The following is a 17,090-nucleotide window of genomic DNA, read 5'->3' as shown; positions in this document are numbered from 1 at the left end:
GCCCGACCTTCGTACGGGCAAAAAAAAAAAGGCTAGGATGGTTAACCCCGAGTTTTTGTCGCATCTATACTTACCTGGTCCCGCTGTGCTCATCCAGCGTCGTTTTCGTATTCTAGCGTCGTCCTCCGTCCATCGTCGTCCGTCGCTCTCCCTCTCCAGCGTCGGGTGCCAGCGGGACCGGTAAGATGCCGGCCGGGTCTGTTAGTTTGGTAGGTGACATATTCCCATTTTGTGTGTGAGGTACACCTGCACTGCATACGTGACAGGGAAATAAATTTAGTTAATCCGTCTGTTAGTTCAGTGGGTGACATATACCTAATTTTTGTGTGAGGTACACCTGCACTGCATACCTGACTAGGAAACAAATATAGTTAATCAGTCTGGTAGTTCGGTGGGTGACCTCAAAGAATGAGGAGAGTGTCAAATAAGGGACGTGGCCCTGGTCGTGGTGCTGCTGGTGTTGGTGGAGCTCCTGTTGCATGGGGAACCGTGTTCACAGCAGGGTAGCTCAAGGGAGAATAGATTCAGTTCAGCTAATCTCTCCTCATAGCTGAGCTCCTCCATTCCTTTTATTAGTTTAGTTACCCTTCTCTGCACTCTCTCCGCTCAGCTATTCGCTCAAACAGACCAAAATTATTTGGGTGGTCGAATGTCAAACACCGTTAATGTCAATGGGGGAAAAATTCAGGTTTTTTTTCAGGACTGTGTAGAGATTCTACAGCCTCCAAACACATGTAAAAAGATACATTATATATAGTTACATAATACGATTATTATTACACAGTATTTATATAACGCCATCATATTACGCAGTGCTATGTCCCTACCATAGTCATATGTCAATAATGTAGTCTAAGGTCATTTTTTAGGGAGAAGCCAATTAACCTAACTGCATGTTGAGGAAACCGGAGTACCCGGAGGAAACCCAGGCAGACACAGAGAGAACCTGCAAACTCCATGCAGATAATGTCCTGGCTGGGAATCGAACCTGGGACCTAGTGCTGCAAAGGCCGTAGTGCTAAGAGCACATGTCAGATGAATAATAAAGAGCATCTGTCACATGAGTATTAAAGAGCACCTGTCACATGAATATTAAAGAGCACCTATCACATCTATATTAAAGAGCACCTGTCATATGAATAATAAAGAGCACCTGTCACATAAATATTAAAGAGCACCTGTCACATCTATATTAAAGTGCACCTGTAACATGAATATTAAAGAGCACCTGTCACATGAATAATAAAGAGCACCTGTCACATCCATATTAAAGAACACCTGTCACATCAGTGATAAAGAGGACCTGTCACATCAATATTAAAGAGCACCTGTCACATCAATATTAAAGAGGAGCTTTTTCACCAATGTAAGAGGCATTCTGGTGGATAGCCACCAATGTAGAAGGATTCTGCCCACTAGCCTCCAATGTAAAGGACATTTTGACTACTAGCCACCAATGTAACAGGATTTCTGACCACTAACCACTAATGAAACAGACATTTTGACTACTAGCCACCAATGTAAGGAGAATTTTGACCATGAGCCACCAATCTAATGGACATCCTGACTACTAGCCACCAATGTTAGAGGCACTCTGACCATAAACTAAGTAAGCAACGTAACAAAGTAAGCGACATTCTGACTTATGGCCACCAATCTAAGACAAATTCTAACCACTAGCCTAATGTTAGAGGCATTCTGACTACAAACTACCAAATTAATGGGTATTCTAACCACTTTTTACAAATGTAAGTGCATTCTGACTGAGAGTAAGGGGAATTCCCCCTACTACTCACGAACATAAGGGGAATTCTGACCACTAGTCTCCAATGTTAATGGGCAATTCAACCGTTAACCACCAATGTGAAGGCCATTTTGACACTAGCCACCACATTAAGCAGGCATTCTGACCATTTTCAACCAATGTAAGGGGCGTCATGACCACTATCCGCCAGTATAAGAGGAATTGTGAACACTAGTCACCAACATAAGGAGCATTCTGTCCATTAATCACCAATGTAAGGGGCATTTTGACCACTGGCAACCAATGTAAAGGCCATTCTTCCCATTGATAAATTGGTATTAGCAATGGTTCCTTGAGACCTGAAACGCATGGACACACTCTTTTCCCGGCATAAAAACTTGCATTATATATATATATATATATATATTAATCATACATTATACCATATCATACAGCATATTATACCTTACAGCTATAACAGGCTGCTTGATATCTGAAAGGGACAAACAGACATTCCTAGTCCTATAGTCCATTTCTAAAGAATACATATTAAACTGAACCACTTTGCCAAGAAATGCCTGTTGGTTCTGGAATGAGTCCTGTACTAGGGGTTAAATGAAGCCAGCTGAAGACATGGACTTCCAATGTACAAGCCAGAGAGAGAATGATGGAAAGAAATTTCTTTTTTTAGATTTTACAGTATGATAAATTGCCAATAGGCATGATCAGTATTAGTGTTTCCTGACCTTTATATCATAGGGGATCCTTGAAATAACTTTCAGGTCTTCAGGGAACCCCTGCTATATTTTTTATACCCACAGCTCACAGTATTTTAGTGTGGTGGTCAGTGGGAAGAATTCCTCTTACATTGCTGGTCATTGGGAAGAATGTCACCCTTACAGATAGCCACGATCAGACAGTATATTACAGTTTTACTAATAACAATCATTCTGATGGGCAGTCTCATTAACCAATGGTGGGGTGCTGGGGGTAAAGGGGGTTATCCAAGGATAGCAACCACAGGCATTGGTCACTTGTTGCAAATCAGCTAATGTGAAATGATGTTCTTCGAAAAGCAAGGGCCAGTGTCTGTTTGAGATCTTTCTGAACATGCTAGTTGTCTGGCTGTCTCTGATTTTAAGTCACTGGACTGGAATAGAGATGTATCTTATATATATATATATATTTATATATATATATGTAATTTCTGCCACCCTAGATAGAGAGATTTGTAAATGGCATGATGATCAGATGTTAATGTATAAACATTTACTGAGAATGGAACAAGCCATTAACTCATAAGGTACTAAAACCATCAACAGGACAGCCAGGTTTAACATATCCCAAACACAATACAAACATTGATTTTAACAACCTGATAGATTTTCTAACCCTTCTATATTTTATACATATTAAACAAAAGTGTTATCCAAAGTTTTGCTTTACTTTTCCAGGATGATATACATGACATTTGTGCTATCATATTGGACCTGATTTATTAAAGTTTAATAAAGACTGAAAAAGATGGACCATCATAGGAGAAGATGGTTGATCCAGCAAACCAGAAATGGATTCATTCTTGATAGTTAGATAGTATTCAATCTTGTACATTATCCTCCATTCCAAGTTTACTGGACCACCCAGGTTCTCCCTTGTTAGTCTATCTTCTCCAGTATTAGAGAGTCACAGAAAGTCTTTTTTTTTTTTATCTCAAAGAACTTTTTTTGTTTGGCAAAAGTAATTGATTTCATTTAAATAATGCTTTGCAGGTGCCATTGAAACAGTTTTTTCAGAATGGCTGTAATCCGGTGCAAAAGCAGAAAGATAAAGCGCTAGCTCCTTGAACAAGAACGGAGCTCGAAGTTAACATATCCTGTATGAGAAAATCCAAAAACTTATCCCTAATGCCCCATTCATACATTTCAACAGGACCACCAGTGGTAAAAATAGCAAAGCCTTCATAGTGAACCTCAAGGAGCAATACTGTGTGGGAGAAGACTTGGTGGTACAGCTTGATATGTACGATCATTTGGGAAATAGGAAAACATATGGTGGAGACTTCATAAGACCAAGGTTGTTATCTCCAGAACTTGGGGCATATGTATCTGGAAGGGTAGAAGATTTCAACAATGGCTCATATCACGTCCACTTTCCATTATATTGGGAGGGACAAGCCAAAGTCTCCATCTTGTTACACCCCAGCGAAGGTGTGGCTGCTCTTTGGAGAGCTAGGCATGCCAGTCTTGGTGTTTTTGCATTCCAGGGAAAGTTTGAAAAGTTTGGCTAGGAAGTCAATACTATATGTGGGTTCAAGCTTGACGAAGAGGAAAGCAAGGAGATTTGTGAGTATGTGGATCCAGTCTATGAAGAAGCCTTCTACTGCTACAAGGCTCCAAACTTCACCTGCGAGAACTTGAATTCCATGGGAGGTTTCGATTGTGGTGTTTCGTATCTTACTCCAGAAGAAACGCAACTTTTTGAGAGGTATAACATTTATGCAGCAGCTTATTCATAATATTTAGTAAGAACGGGTGGTTTTTCCTTGTGTTGGGTGGAGGTTTCTAGATGCTCTTCATTCTTTAAAGCAGTGTTTATTGACCATTTTAACATAGAGGAACCCCTGAAAAAACTTTCAGCTGTTCGGGGACCCCTGCTTTAATTGCTATATCCCCAGCTCTTCTTACATTGCTGGCCATTGGGAAGAGTCACTCTTACAGATGGCCAAAAAGATCATTGGAGTCACTTAATCTGACCTGAGAGGCACAAACTGCTCATTGCTCAAAGGACCCCTAGCAACCTCTGGTTGAGAAACACTGATGAGAGTATCACTTAATTGATGTTTTTTTATTTTTCTTGTTGCATTTTCAAAGAAAATGGGCTAGGTCCCTTTAAAGAACAACTCCCACTCATTCTAACTGTGTCAAACTTTTACTGCTGCTCAATTTTTCCATCCAAGTCAGTAATCAAAATCCAAAGTAAGCTCCATGTTGAATAATGTTGGACCTTACTGACTTTCTTCCTTCTTTCTTCCTTATTTCCTTGATTGATCTGGGTGTCTGGGTGTCAAATGCTCCTCCACACCCACAAGTGCCCTTAATTGAACATCTTAGAGGTAGTGAATAAGTATCTGCAGATGAGGGGGAATGGCTCCTACATGAGAACCTGTAATTTTGCCATGACTGAACAAAGTCATAAAGTCTTTTTCAGGTCAAATGTTTCAATCAACCATCTGTTGTTTATTGCTGTGTTTGAGTATTTTGGAGTGAAATCCTATAACTTATTTCCAGCTGAAATAATAAAGTATTGTTGGCTCTTCATATTACAGAAGTCTTTGTTAATGTGAACTAGATTGTTCAGGCATTTTACAATCAGATTGTAACACTTATAACTACATTAAGAAGAATTAAACAGCAGACCCTTATTGCCTTTCATTTAAAACTTAATGGCAAGACCCCATTAAAACACAGGCTGACTATTTGGGCAATGGCTATCTAAATATGGGAATTTGTGATATACATGTTATTTATTCAGGAAAGAAAAAGCCTTAGGATAACTTATGGCCACCATTATGAATTTATAATGTTGTATACTATAAAAGTTGTAGACAGCTAAACTTTTCATTGGAATGGACTTCCCATTCCAAATCCATGGCCACTCATATGGCGTTACCCCTTTCCCCCCAATTCACATACACATATTAGTCACCACTCTTCTGAAAAAAAAGTTTTATCACAATTTGTAGTGTGATTATGGGAATCTGTGGACATTTAACAACCAGAATTTGTGAGGCTGAATTAGAAGACCTGGCTAACCATCAGCTTTACATTTAATTCCAGTGGTGTTCAGTGGGGTTGTGGTCAGGGCACTTGATTAATTCTACATCAAATCTATCTATCTCTCTATCTATATTGTTCGGGCGATCAAAGGTCGAATTAGAAACACCATTGAAGTCAATGGGGAGAAAATTTGGGTTATTTTTCGGGACTGTGTAGAACTGCAAGAGCAATCAGGGGAGAACAGGTGACAGTTCCGCTCCCCTGATTGCTCTTTTAGCCCTTTAATAGGGATGAGTAATAATGCCTCTGGCATTCTCGAGAAAATTTCCCCCGAACTTCCAAAAGTTCCGCGAAATTTCAGCAAACTGATTTCCTGAAACCATCGGAAGATCAAGGAAATATAACAAGAGGATTCAAAGGGGATTCACACGATTCCCTGGGAATCCTCCTGTTTGCGATCCCCAGGGCACTAGAGGTTAATTAACCTCTAGTGTAGGTATTCGCACACTGTTCTCAAAGAATGCGGCTGCATTCAATGAGAAGATCCCCGGCACTAGAGGTTAAATGGGGACAAGTCTCCCCATTCATCACCTCTGGTGCTCTGTAATTGGCTGGGGGAAGGAAAATCCTTATGATGCTTGAGCTGTCATCAGCCAATAACAGAGCACTAGAGGTGATGAATGGGGAGACTTGTCCTCATTTAACCTCTAGTGCCCAGGGATCCCACACAGCCATGAGAATCATCCTGTCATTGTGGGATAACCTGGAAAAAATTTTACAAAAAAAGTAACACAAATTACACACATTCAATAAATTACTTTAACATTGAAGCCTCTTTGTTTTAACACTTTTTTTGTGGGGAAATTCCGATTTAGCTTTTTTAGTTTTTTTTTTACACGCTTTAAGCATTGCACTTTGGAAGCTGAACTAACTGAACATCTTTAGAGGCTGCAATAATTTATTTTGCCACTAGAGGGATTAACTTAGAGTACCAAAGTCTTCTTGTGAGCCCTAAACTTCTAATTTTATTCCTGCAGTTTTGGACTTCCAATCCAACCCCCTATGAAGAATCTAGGTGAGGGTGGGAAAACAATTACATAATTTGTAAATAGCAGATTTAAATTATTCCAAATGCAGTTGCTGTAACCAAAAGCATCTACATCAGCTTGATAGGAATGGGAGAAGCTGGAACAACAGAAGGTCCTTCTGCATTTGCTGAATGCAGTATAAGTGGGTATTGGGGGTCTCTTTAGGTCCATGTTGCGCATAGGGACATGAAGAAAGTTCCTGACATCTTTTCACATATAAACCTCTCTATTCTATGTACAGATCTCAGTAGCTCAACCTTCAATTCTCACACATTGGACCTGATTTGTTAAAGCTAGAGTCATTTCCTATTTGCTTTCCATCCTGAACCAGATGCATTCCAGGTTCCAGGTCACCCAGGTTCAGTGATGAAAGTGTATCTTCTCCAGTGTTGTAGAGCTTTAATAAATCAGGCCCATGAAGCAAAGCGAGAGACTCATTTCCATGTTGGAGGAAGTCCAGTATCATTTAATGGTTCCCTCCCCAGCCTGACTGTCCCCAGCTTGCTCCTTTTATCAACTCCATTTCTGAGAATTAGTAATGATATCTTGGTGTTTAAAATAAAGCAAAAGTGTTATTATCTCTCATATTCTTATTGTAGAATTTGATTTTGTTTTCTAACCTCAAATGTTGCTGTTGAAATCCCTCAAAACTTTCCACCTATAACAGTATCCTGATGTAATGGTAAGATGATGGTTTTCCTATTTATTTAATTTTTATTATTCTGTCCAGATGAAAGGATATTGTTTCTGATATTTTTTTCACTCCTTTAGCCCTTACTTTTCTATTGTGTATCATTTACATTTATCACCATTTTATTCTCATCATATTAAAAAGAATGACTTGTTCTGCCATCTAGTGGCTAATCTCGACAGTACACAGCTGTAGAATTGGAAATGCAATAAATGTAATAAAAATTATGAAAGAATCCAGAATTGACAGGGGAATAATTTATAAATCGAGCCTTATTTATTCTTATCACAATGGTACTTATAGAAAATAGAATACTATACTATAGCTGCATTTCTTGGCATCCATTGCATGGCTGAGAATCATACATATATATAAGAGAAGATCAAGGGAAATATTACTAATGCCCGTGTGGGCCACCATGTCTAATGTTTTGCATTTTGGGCTCACCAAGTAAACAAATATATTTTTAGATTGGTGTTCCAAAACAAATTTTGCAAGGACTCCAGAAAGCAATTTGCTCAACTTTATTGATCTTGTTTTTTATATCACCTCTTTACCAGGCCATACTTTAACCCCTAAGCCTAAATGCCAGACAGGAATAGGGTCTCCTTTCCCAAATGGATATTTTTTCAACAATATTTGGAATCCAATCTACTGCAACATGACTGTCTACAGGACCGGAGAAGACTTCATAAAGTGTCTGGAAGGGAGGAATCTTTTCCTCATAGGAGATTCTACATTGTGCCAGTTCATCATGCACTTTACCGAAGAAATCCAAAGAAGTTATATGAGGACAGTACTGTAGTATTTATATTATTTATATAAGACTGGTTGTCTGGCACCAAATATTTGCAGACCCCTCCTGTCATACCTATATCAGCCTATTGGACTTCCCATTCTGAAACCTTGACCAATATTATGGCCCTATATCTTCTCTTCCGAAAAGCCTTTTCATTATATTTTGGGCTGTGTTGATGGGATTTCATGCCCATTCAACCAAAAGAGTCTTGGAATGTGGAAAAAAGACTGGGCTTATAATTGGTGTCATGTTTTATCAAAAAATATGTTTACTAGTGTTGAGGTCAACTTCCAAATACAGTTGAAGACCAAATATTTTTGGACCCTGACCGTCACACCAGTATGAGCTTGTTGGGCATCCCATTCTAAAACCTTGGCCATTATTATGACCCTTCATCTCCTCTTTGATGCTAGAACAATCTTTACTTATTTGGGGCAATGTTCGTGCCCATTTAACCAACAGAGTCTTGGAGTTGTAGAATGAAAAGACCGGGCTCATAGCATTTACCTTTAATCCCAAAGGTGCTCATCAATGTTGAGGTCAAGTCTTGTGCAGGTCACTTGATTTGTTCTATTCCAATCTCATCGAACCATGGGAAAAAATCAAATTTAAAACATATATTTTACATATTCTAACAAGAGTAAGATCTTTGAATATGTGGACACCCATATTATTATTAATATTATTATTAATAATAAACAGGATTTGTATAGCTCCAACATATTACACAGCGCTGTAGATTTAATAGGGATTGCAAATGACAGACTAATACAGACAGTGATTCAGGAGGAGAGGACCCTGCCCCGAAGAGCTTACAATCTAGTAGGTGGGGGAATTTCACACACAATAGGATGGGAGATATGTAGTGGTGGGAAGTAGTGGTGGTTTCAAATGACAGAGAAAGCCGGGTAGGCAACCCATAAGGAAGGATCCCAGCCCCACTGAATATGGGAGCCTCTGTGGTCAGTAGAGACTACCACAATACACTTTTGTAAGGATGTGGTAGGGCTGGTTTGGTTGGACTTGATTTGGAGTCAAGCAGGTTGAAGTGCCATGTTTAATATTGGCTTAGAATCCAGGCATATTGGGTACACCAACAAATATACCTGTGGGTCCCGCTAGCTGAGTTTTACATTGAGTTTTAATGGACTAGGCATATTTCCAGGTTACACCTATAGGTGGTGCTGTAATATCTCTTTTAGGCAATGAGCAAAGAATATATATTGCCAATAATTCAGACCTATTCTTGCTTCCAACAGTTGTGAAATACTTCCGATACCATCTAAAAGGATGGGGCGGTTGGGCAAAGAGCCTTGAAGCTCTCAATATGGAAAAGGACATTTACGTCTCCTATAAAAGACATGGCTTCCCCCTGGAGCACGCAGGCTTTTACTACTTCAAGGAGGACATGTACACCAGCCGTCAGATTGATCAACCATGGGACAACATTTCCGACAATTCCCTCTTAAACTTTTCATCAAAAGGGCACTTAATGTACGTAAAGCAGTAGAACGTCTTTTCCTCCGGAGTCCAGACACAAAGGTTATCAATAAATCAGAAAAAAACAGGGAAATCCTTGCAATGGTGGATAGACAGGGAGACTTTCATGGTTATACCCGTTATCTTGTGCTGAGAGAAGTCTTTCAGGGCCTTAACGTGGGCTTTGTAGATGCCTGGGACATGACGGTGGCTTCTGCCACAGCGACAGTTCATCCTCCAGGGGATACACTTGCCAGTATTATGAGTCTGACATTTAGTTTTGCTTGTTAGCTTGAAAACAAATTGAAAAGATCATGGGATGGAACAACGTATTGTCACAAATACTTCCTTTGTGAAAGATCCTTAGGGATTTGGTGGGTGTCCACATGGTGGGTATGCACCAAGGGCACAAAATACATGCCTGGGGCTCTTCTAGGTAAAAGGGCTCCATTGCTACTAGTCTGCCCATGGGCACTTCATATTGCTGGATCCTCCTAAAAACTGTTAGGATCCTCATGTTTCCTCATAATTGCTGACCATAATTGCTGTTTTTGGGCTAACACAGCCCCTTGCTGCCTACATTATTGACTGTGTTTCAAATTCCATAATTGCTTCACTTATTCCTTTTTTATGCTCTGCAATTATTAAAGGAAATATATTAATTGATAATTATTTGCCATTCCTGATTTTACATCCAGGCAGTTGCCAACATTCTTCCCGGCAATGTGATCCACAATATCTCTATATCTATATTATTTCCTATCTCAATAGGAAATAAGTGACCAGTAGCATATGGAGTAGGCTCAGAACACCCCCACCCCATAGGTACTACTCTTGGCCTAGATGTTGTTGTAACCACTGGAGGCCATGTGCTTACCCCAATGGCCTGTGTGTGGTCGAAAATTCCCTTGAAGTTATTCAGATTTCTGGTCCTTGTTCATATCTGGCTAAAACTTTTTGATTTGAGTTGTGGAAAATGCCATAGAGCCTTGGCCAATGTTTTGTTATCTTTCATAATGCCCGACCTAATTTCTTGTTTCTGTGCTGTCCATTACCCCTCACTTTACTTCTTGCTCCTGGGATGTCTGTATAAGATAAAAGATTGAGCGGCCATAGCAGCCTGGTAGTATTTTTGGTGAAACTGGAGAGCATTTATTCAAAAGGCCAAGAAGATAGGCTATGACCACCCACTATGGCCAAAAACATCCTGACATTTTTTCATAGCACACCTTGACATCTATGGACTTTTTTTTGTTAAAAGTTAAATGAATGATTGAAAAGGCAAATATCATCCTTATGTGTATGAAACATGTCAATGAAGAATGTTTGTCTCCTCCAATACGTTACATATTTACATACTTACATAGTAGGTTAGGTTGAAAAAAGACATCAAGTCCATCAAGTTCAACCACTAGGATAATAAACATGTCCCAGATATAAAACCCTATAGGACAAAGTTGGTCCAGAGGAAGGCAAAAAAAAAACCTCCTGGTACAATTTGCTTCAACAGGGGAAAAAAATTCCTTCCTGATCCCATGAGGCACATCAGATGTTCCCTGGATCAACAGTCACTGTTTTTTTTTTTTTACTTTAAAGCCTTAATACCCAGTTATATTCTGTGCTTCTAGAAATCATCCAGCTTTTTCTTAAAGCAATCTATAGTAGTTGCTGAATCTACTTCCTGAGGGAGCCGATTTCATATTTTCACAGACCTTACAGTGAAGAATCCCTTCCTTATCCGGAGATTAAACTTCTTTTCCTCTAGACGCAAAGAGTGCCCTCTTGTTCTTTGTAATGATCTCAAAGTGAATATTGGGGAAGAAAGTTCTCTATATGGACCATTTATATATTTATACAGGGTGATCATATCCCCCCTTTTACGTCTCTTCTCAAGGGAGAATAGATTCAGTTCAGTTAATCTCTCCTCATAGCTGAGCTCCTCCATTCCTTTTTTTAGTTAGGTTGCCCTTCTCTGCACTCTCCCCAATTCCACAATGTCCTTTTGTTATTGCAGCTTGGCATTGCATGTTGTTATTAAGTCTATGAAATACCAGAACCCCCAGATCCTTTTCCATTTCTGACTCCCCCTAATGTATTCCCCCTAGACAGTATGAAGCATGCATGTTGTTAGCCCCCAAGTGCATAATTTTACATTTATCTATATTAAATGTCATTTGCCACTTGGCTGTTCAATCAAACAGTACATCGAGGTCTGCTTGTAGATTATAGACATCCTGTATGGACATAATTCTATTACATAGTTTGGTGTCATCTGCAAACACAGAAATGGTATTTTAATCCCAAACTCTATATCATTTATAAAGATGTTAAACAGTAAAGGTCCCAACACTGAACCCTGGGGTACACCACTAATAACCTTAGACCATTCAGAGTATGAATCATTAATTACAACTCTCTGGATGATATCTTTAAGCTAGTTCTCTATCCATTTACAGATTGACTTTTCTAAACCTATTGACCCTAAGTTGCACAATAACCGTCTGTGGGGTACGGTGTCAAATGCTTTAGCAAAGTCCAAGTACACTATATCAACTGTTACTCCACTGTCTACCTGTTTACTTACTTCCTCATAAATAGAGAGTAAATTTGTTTGACAACTTCTGACTTTCTTAAAGCCATGCTGACTATTACTTATATTATTATTTTCTAGCAGAAACTCCTCTATGTGGCTCTTTATCAAACTCTCTAGGACTTTACAACTATGGACGTTAAACTAACGGGTTTGTAGTTACCTGGTAATGACTTTGCTCACTTTTTAAAGATAAGAACCACATTGGCCTTACGCCAATCCATCGGTACCTTGCCAGTGACTAAAGAATCTCTAAAATAATGGCTTTGAAATAACTGAGCTCAGCTCTTTGAGGAAATGTCAACCATTTCCACGAGGTGTACTTACTTTTTCACATGCTTGTATATGAGCCTGTCGAAGTATTTGTGGTGTCACAGTTACCCTTGAAACATTTTTTTTTTTCAGGGCTGTAAACTGAGCAGAGTAAATGCAACTTAGTATATAAATGCTTCAGCAAACATTTATGATAAAAGACAAATAAAAACATTGCATTTTTTTTATTATAACTCGTGTAATGTACAAATGTTTGAAATGTTCTCTACAAAGAGAATAAAGAATTTTCAGCCTATAAACTAAACATTTCTTTGTTCTTTCCACAATTGGATCACCAATTTTATACCACCAGATTTATAGATAGGCAATCAAGTTTTATAGAGTGGTGATGGGGGCTTGTACCATGTTAAAGTGGAAAACTCTATTGACTTAAATGAAAAACTGATCTCCATATTTGGAAGTTGTGGCCATTTTTACTAGGGTACCCTACTTTCCTCAAAAGTTTCAATCAGCACTACTGGTATCCATCTATCAAAGTGGCAAAAGGTATGCCGATCATGCTGATGGACATAACATAAATATGGCAGTAGTAGTACAATCACCAGTAACTGGAATTGATCACCATTTGATCATCCAATGGACACTTTGGGGGCCACCATGGAAGTGTTTTTTATTTTGGTGCTAAAGAGGGGCAGATCAAAAGGAAAAAGCCCCCTGGGGTCAAAACGCAGATAAAGCCAGTGGATAAAACCAACACCTCCAACAAACCAGAGATTTGTTAGTTCCACATATCCATTGATAGAAAGGTAAACTCCCAAGCCAATCTCATTCTGGGATCCCTAAGCTACAAGTGGAAGCTAAACCCCTCCTTATCAATGAGTGCATCCACAATGGGATTGCAAGATTGGAGGGTCTGGGTGGGTAGGGGAGTGATGAATTCACCCACTAACTTTCGACCCTCGTAAAGAAAAGGGAAATTGATCCAACAAAGTGGATGGGTTTCCCTTAAATTGTCATTTCATCTGGCAAATTTTAGCGGAGTCACTACCTGAAAGGATCTGCTTCTACTTCTAGTTCCTCGAATGCACCGTGACTTCTCCTGCACCAGAGAGACAGACGTCTGGAGAGATATCCCAATAACACACACGCACACAGTATGGTTTTAGGAATATACTCTAATGTTTACTTGACAAGGTGGTCCTTTTATACACAATATAAGGGGTGGTCTTTAGTTACATACAGCTATTTAAGTTTTAGCCATATATAGTGTTATTTGATACATTGTAAGGCATAGAAGGCATACATCGTATTTCAAAGAATTTACAATTTCCACCATCTGGTTACAATTAAACTGAGTAGACAGGAGAAGAAATACAACTTCCTTACAGGAACATATATGGCTCAAGTTAGATTAGCTATTTTAACCCTTCACTACCCACCCAGGCCCTCCAGGCTTGTGATTCCATTGCAGATACACTTTTTGGTTAAGTTGGTTGGTTTAGCTAACACTTTTAGCACAAGGGACCCCAGAATGCAATTGGCCTAAATACTGGCTTGGAGGTTTACCAAAAGTCCAAAAATAACAGAGTAATCAACTTTTTAGAATTGTTTCTTTTTATTTTTAATTCTTGCATTATTTCCATTCTTGCATATCATTAATTTTTTTAAAATCTAGGATCAGATCCAGCTGCAATGCAAATATATGCAAATATTTTTTATTGTTGGGTGTTGTTTAATAAAGATATAAAAGGAAATTACCAAGTTAATTCAAGGGTGTTTTTAAATAGTTGCTTTAGTTCTTCATTGCTTTCTGTGTGACTTGTTCCTTTGGTAGGCTTGTAAATACAGGTATGTGATGTCCAGCTGATTTCAGTGTGCTTCACCAACACCAAGATAACCCTTTCTGCTGGATTGGATTGTCTTTATTTTTATTCGTTAAGACTAAAGACCTACAATATAAAATCTTTGAAGCTCTATCAGCTTTCAGCAACAAGGAGCCTGTAACTGGAAAAGGTAGGAAACCTCTGCATGGTTTAGGGGAACTAGGAGGGGTGCAGACTCAGGTTGTACATTGACATGGGGGTAAGGTTGGAGGTGCAATATGATTTACTTTTAGGATTTTGGTCTTCTGGTGCACATATAAACAGAAGTACTGGGGGCTGCTATGTCAATGGGGAGGAAAATAAGGAGTATGTATAAGAAGATGTTGCAACCAACGATTTATTGTAGGTGGCGGATGAGGGGCTTGGGAGGCGCGCCTGGAAATTGCCATTAGTGTTTTCTAACCCAATGGTGGTCAACTGGTAGTGATCAGACTCTACAGACTCTATAGGCTCTATAGGCTACAAAAAGACAGAAAAGATCAGTCCACATATTGTTGTAGTAGGGCTCAGCCATTCGAGCCACCAGAAGGCAGCTCAAGTTCTGAGTTCCAATCCAACGGCAGAACAGCTCCAATCCAAGTCAGAATCATCTCATATCTATCCAACCAGCACTACTATTGGCAGGGTCTTTTTAATAATGGACTTTATAAGAATAGCTGAAATACACATATATAAATCTAAGAATTTTTTAACAGAGGCCGATGGATCTTACCATTGCATCTGATGCTTTAAGAAATTCATAGGTGTCAATCTCATGGAACCTTGAGATACGTTTGCAGGGTAAAGTTACCTTCTTTCTGCCTTTATTGACTCGATGGAGGAGAAGCAGCAGTTGGCACCTTACAGCAGTCTTTGAGAGATGGCAGAGACAGACAGGCTGCCTCTTTATCCTCAGAGGTGCCAAGCAATTTGCTCAATTCTGTGCCAACTCCGGATCAGTCACTGCTAGTTTTTCCTGCTCATTTTTAAGCTAATCTTTTGATAAATGGCATCTGGGCAGCAAAGGAGGAGAAAATACAATAGGTTGTGTGGAAGATATGCCATACATCACTTTAAACTGTATTTTTTTCTTTTTGGCAGCACATAGCAGAAAGCTTTTATGACTGAAAGCAGATTATGCAGCTGGTCTAAAGGATCAGTCCCCCAAATATTTCACGTGTTTGGTAGAGGCTGGAGTGATCAAGTTTAAGTTTAATATATAACATATTTCTGTGTTTCTCTATACAATAGTGGGAAAGCCCTGAGCCCTGTTGCAGGCAGTGCCAGCCGGGAGGTGTGGGCATTCCTAGTGAGACTTTATGTGAAGAAATTCCTGGAGGAACCATAACCACACCAGTTCCGGCTCTGTCCCTCACAATCTAGTCAACGCTTGTCCAATCCTAATACCCTTTTTCATCCAACTCACTTCCTGTAATCCTAAACCAGTATTTCTCAACCAGGGTTCCTCCAGAGCACTGGTCACCAACCTTTTCGGGACCCAGGAACCACTAAATTTACCGGCTCCAGACCGTGCATGCACGGGGGGCCGGGTGTCACTCAAAGGGAAAGAAACTTCACCCATACTGATGTCATGATGCCAGAACCCGCTGGCTCCCCCATTTCAGGATCAGACCTTTTTGGGTATATGTAAAGGGTGACATTCTTCAAACTAGCCAACAATGTAAAAGGCAATCTTCCTGTTGACTACCATGTTAATGTAGTGTGAGCCGTGCGTATAGTAAATATAGAAGGGGTTCCTTACCACCTGAAAGTGATTTCAAGGATTCATGGTATCATGGCTATCATGGTAAAAAAAACTTGAGAAAGGCTACCCTAGACTGTTATGGATCTGCCCACTGGGTTTTTGCCATCACCCAACCCTGGGTCCACACTGCCTCTGAACAACAAGGTGCTCTGGCTTGCATGTCACAATGTCCAAGAAAATAGATCACCCACTGCTGCTGCCAAACAAATAAAAGGAAGAACTGTATGCAAAGTTCAAAAACCTTTTTTTATTAAAAAAAAGTGTGTGTGTGTGGGCGCGGGTGGGGGTATAGAGGTGATTTTTTAATAACTAAGGGCAGGCTCGGACCTGCTTTGTTTTTAAACAATGCCATTTGGCTGCCTGTGGTTGGCACTATGCCAGCTGCTTGGTCACTTGTACTACGGCACAGGTTCTAAAAGAACAGCTAGCTGTACCATTCACTGTCACCCCTATTCATTCTCTATGGAGTTGCCCCTGGAGAAGCTGTAGATATATTATATTATTAAAAATAAAACTTATAAAATGAGAGGTGAAGCCTTCCTCTGCACATTCAGAACATGCAAAGGAAAGGCTTCAGCGCTTATGATGTCATCAGTGGAAAATGGCAATCAGAGAATAGGAGAGTTTATCAGGCAGAGTTGTTGTTATATGCATTTTACCTTTGAACACCACAATTACGGTTTATGAAGTTTGCTGTGGTGTTAGACTGTTAGTCCTACTTTGAGCTGGCATGCAGCGATAGTGTGAGATTTGTGTGAGTGAGAGTTTATTATTTAGAAGAGATTTATATATACAATTTGGATTATCTTACCTCTATTACATTTATCTGGATGTTTTTTGAATCAACGGTAGGTGAGTTGTGTTTTTTCAATTGCGTGCAAGTGTTTTGAGCTTCTTTGTCTATAATTGAGTTTATCACACTCCTAAAGTGAAACCTTTATTGAAAAAAACTACCACTTACCTTTTCTTTCAAAGAGCCCTCAATTCCTCTGCAGTCCGATTCCAGTCGGTCGTGCCCTGTCC

The 17,090-nt window shown here is 39.5% G+C and overlaps 1 pseudogene; it reads left to right on the top strand.

The window, feature by feature from the left end:
• Positions 1-408: 408 nt before the first annotated feature.
• LOC140334746 (NXPE family member 4-like) lies at positions 409-9,868 on the top strand (annotated as a pseudogene).
• The last annotated feature ends 7,222 nt before the right edge of the window (positions 9,869-17,090 follow it).

The sequence above is a fragment of the Pyxicephalus adspersus genome, chromosome 7, assembly GCF_032062135.1.
Source record: "Pyxicephalus adspersus chromosome 7, UCB_Pads_2.0, whole genome shotgun sequence".
Taxonomy (NCBI): Eukaryota; Metazoa; Chordata; class Amphibia; order Anura; family Pyxicephalidae; genus Pyxicephalus; species Pyxicephalus adspersus.
The sequence above is the reverse complement of the archived record's forward strand: the minus strand, read 5'-3'. Positions and strand labels throughout refer to the sequence as shown.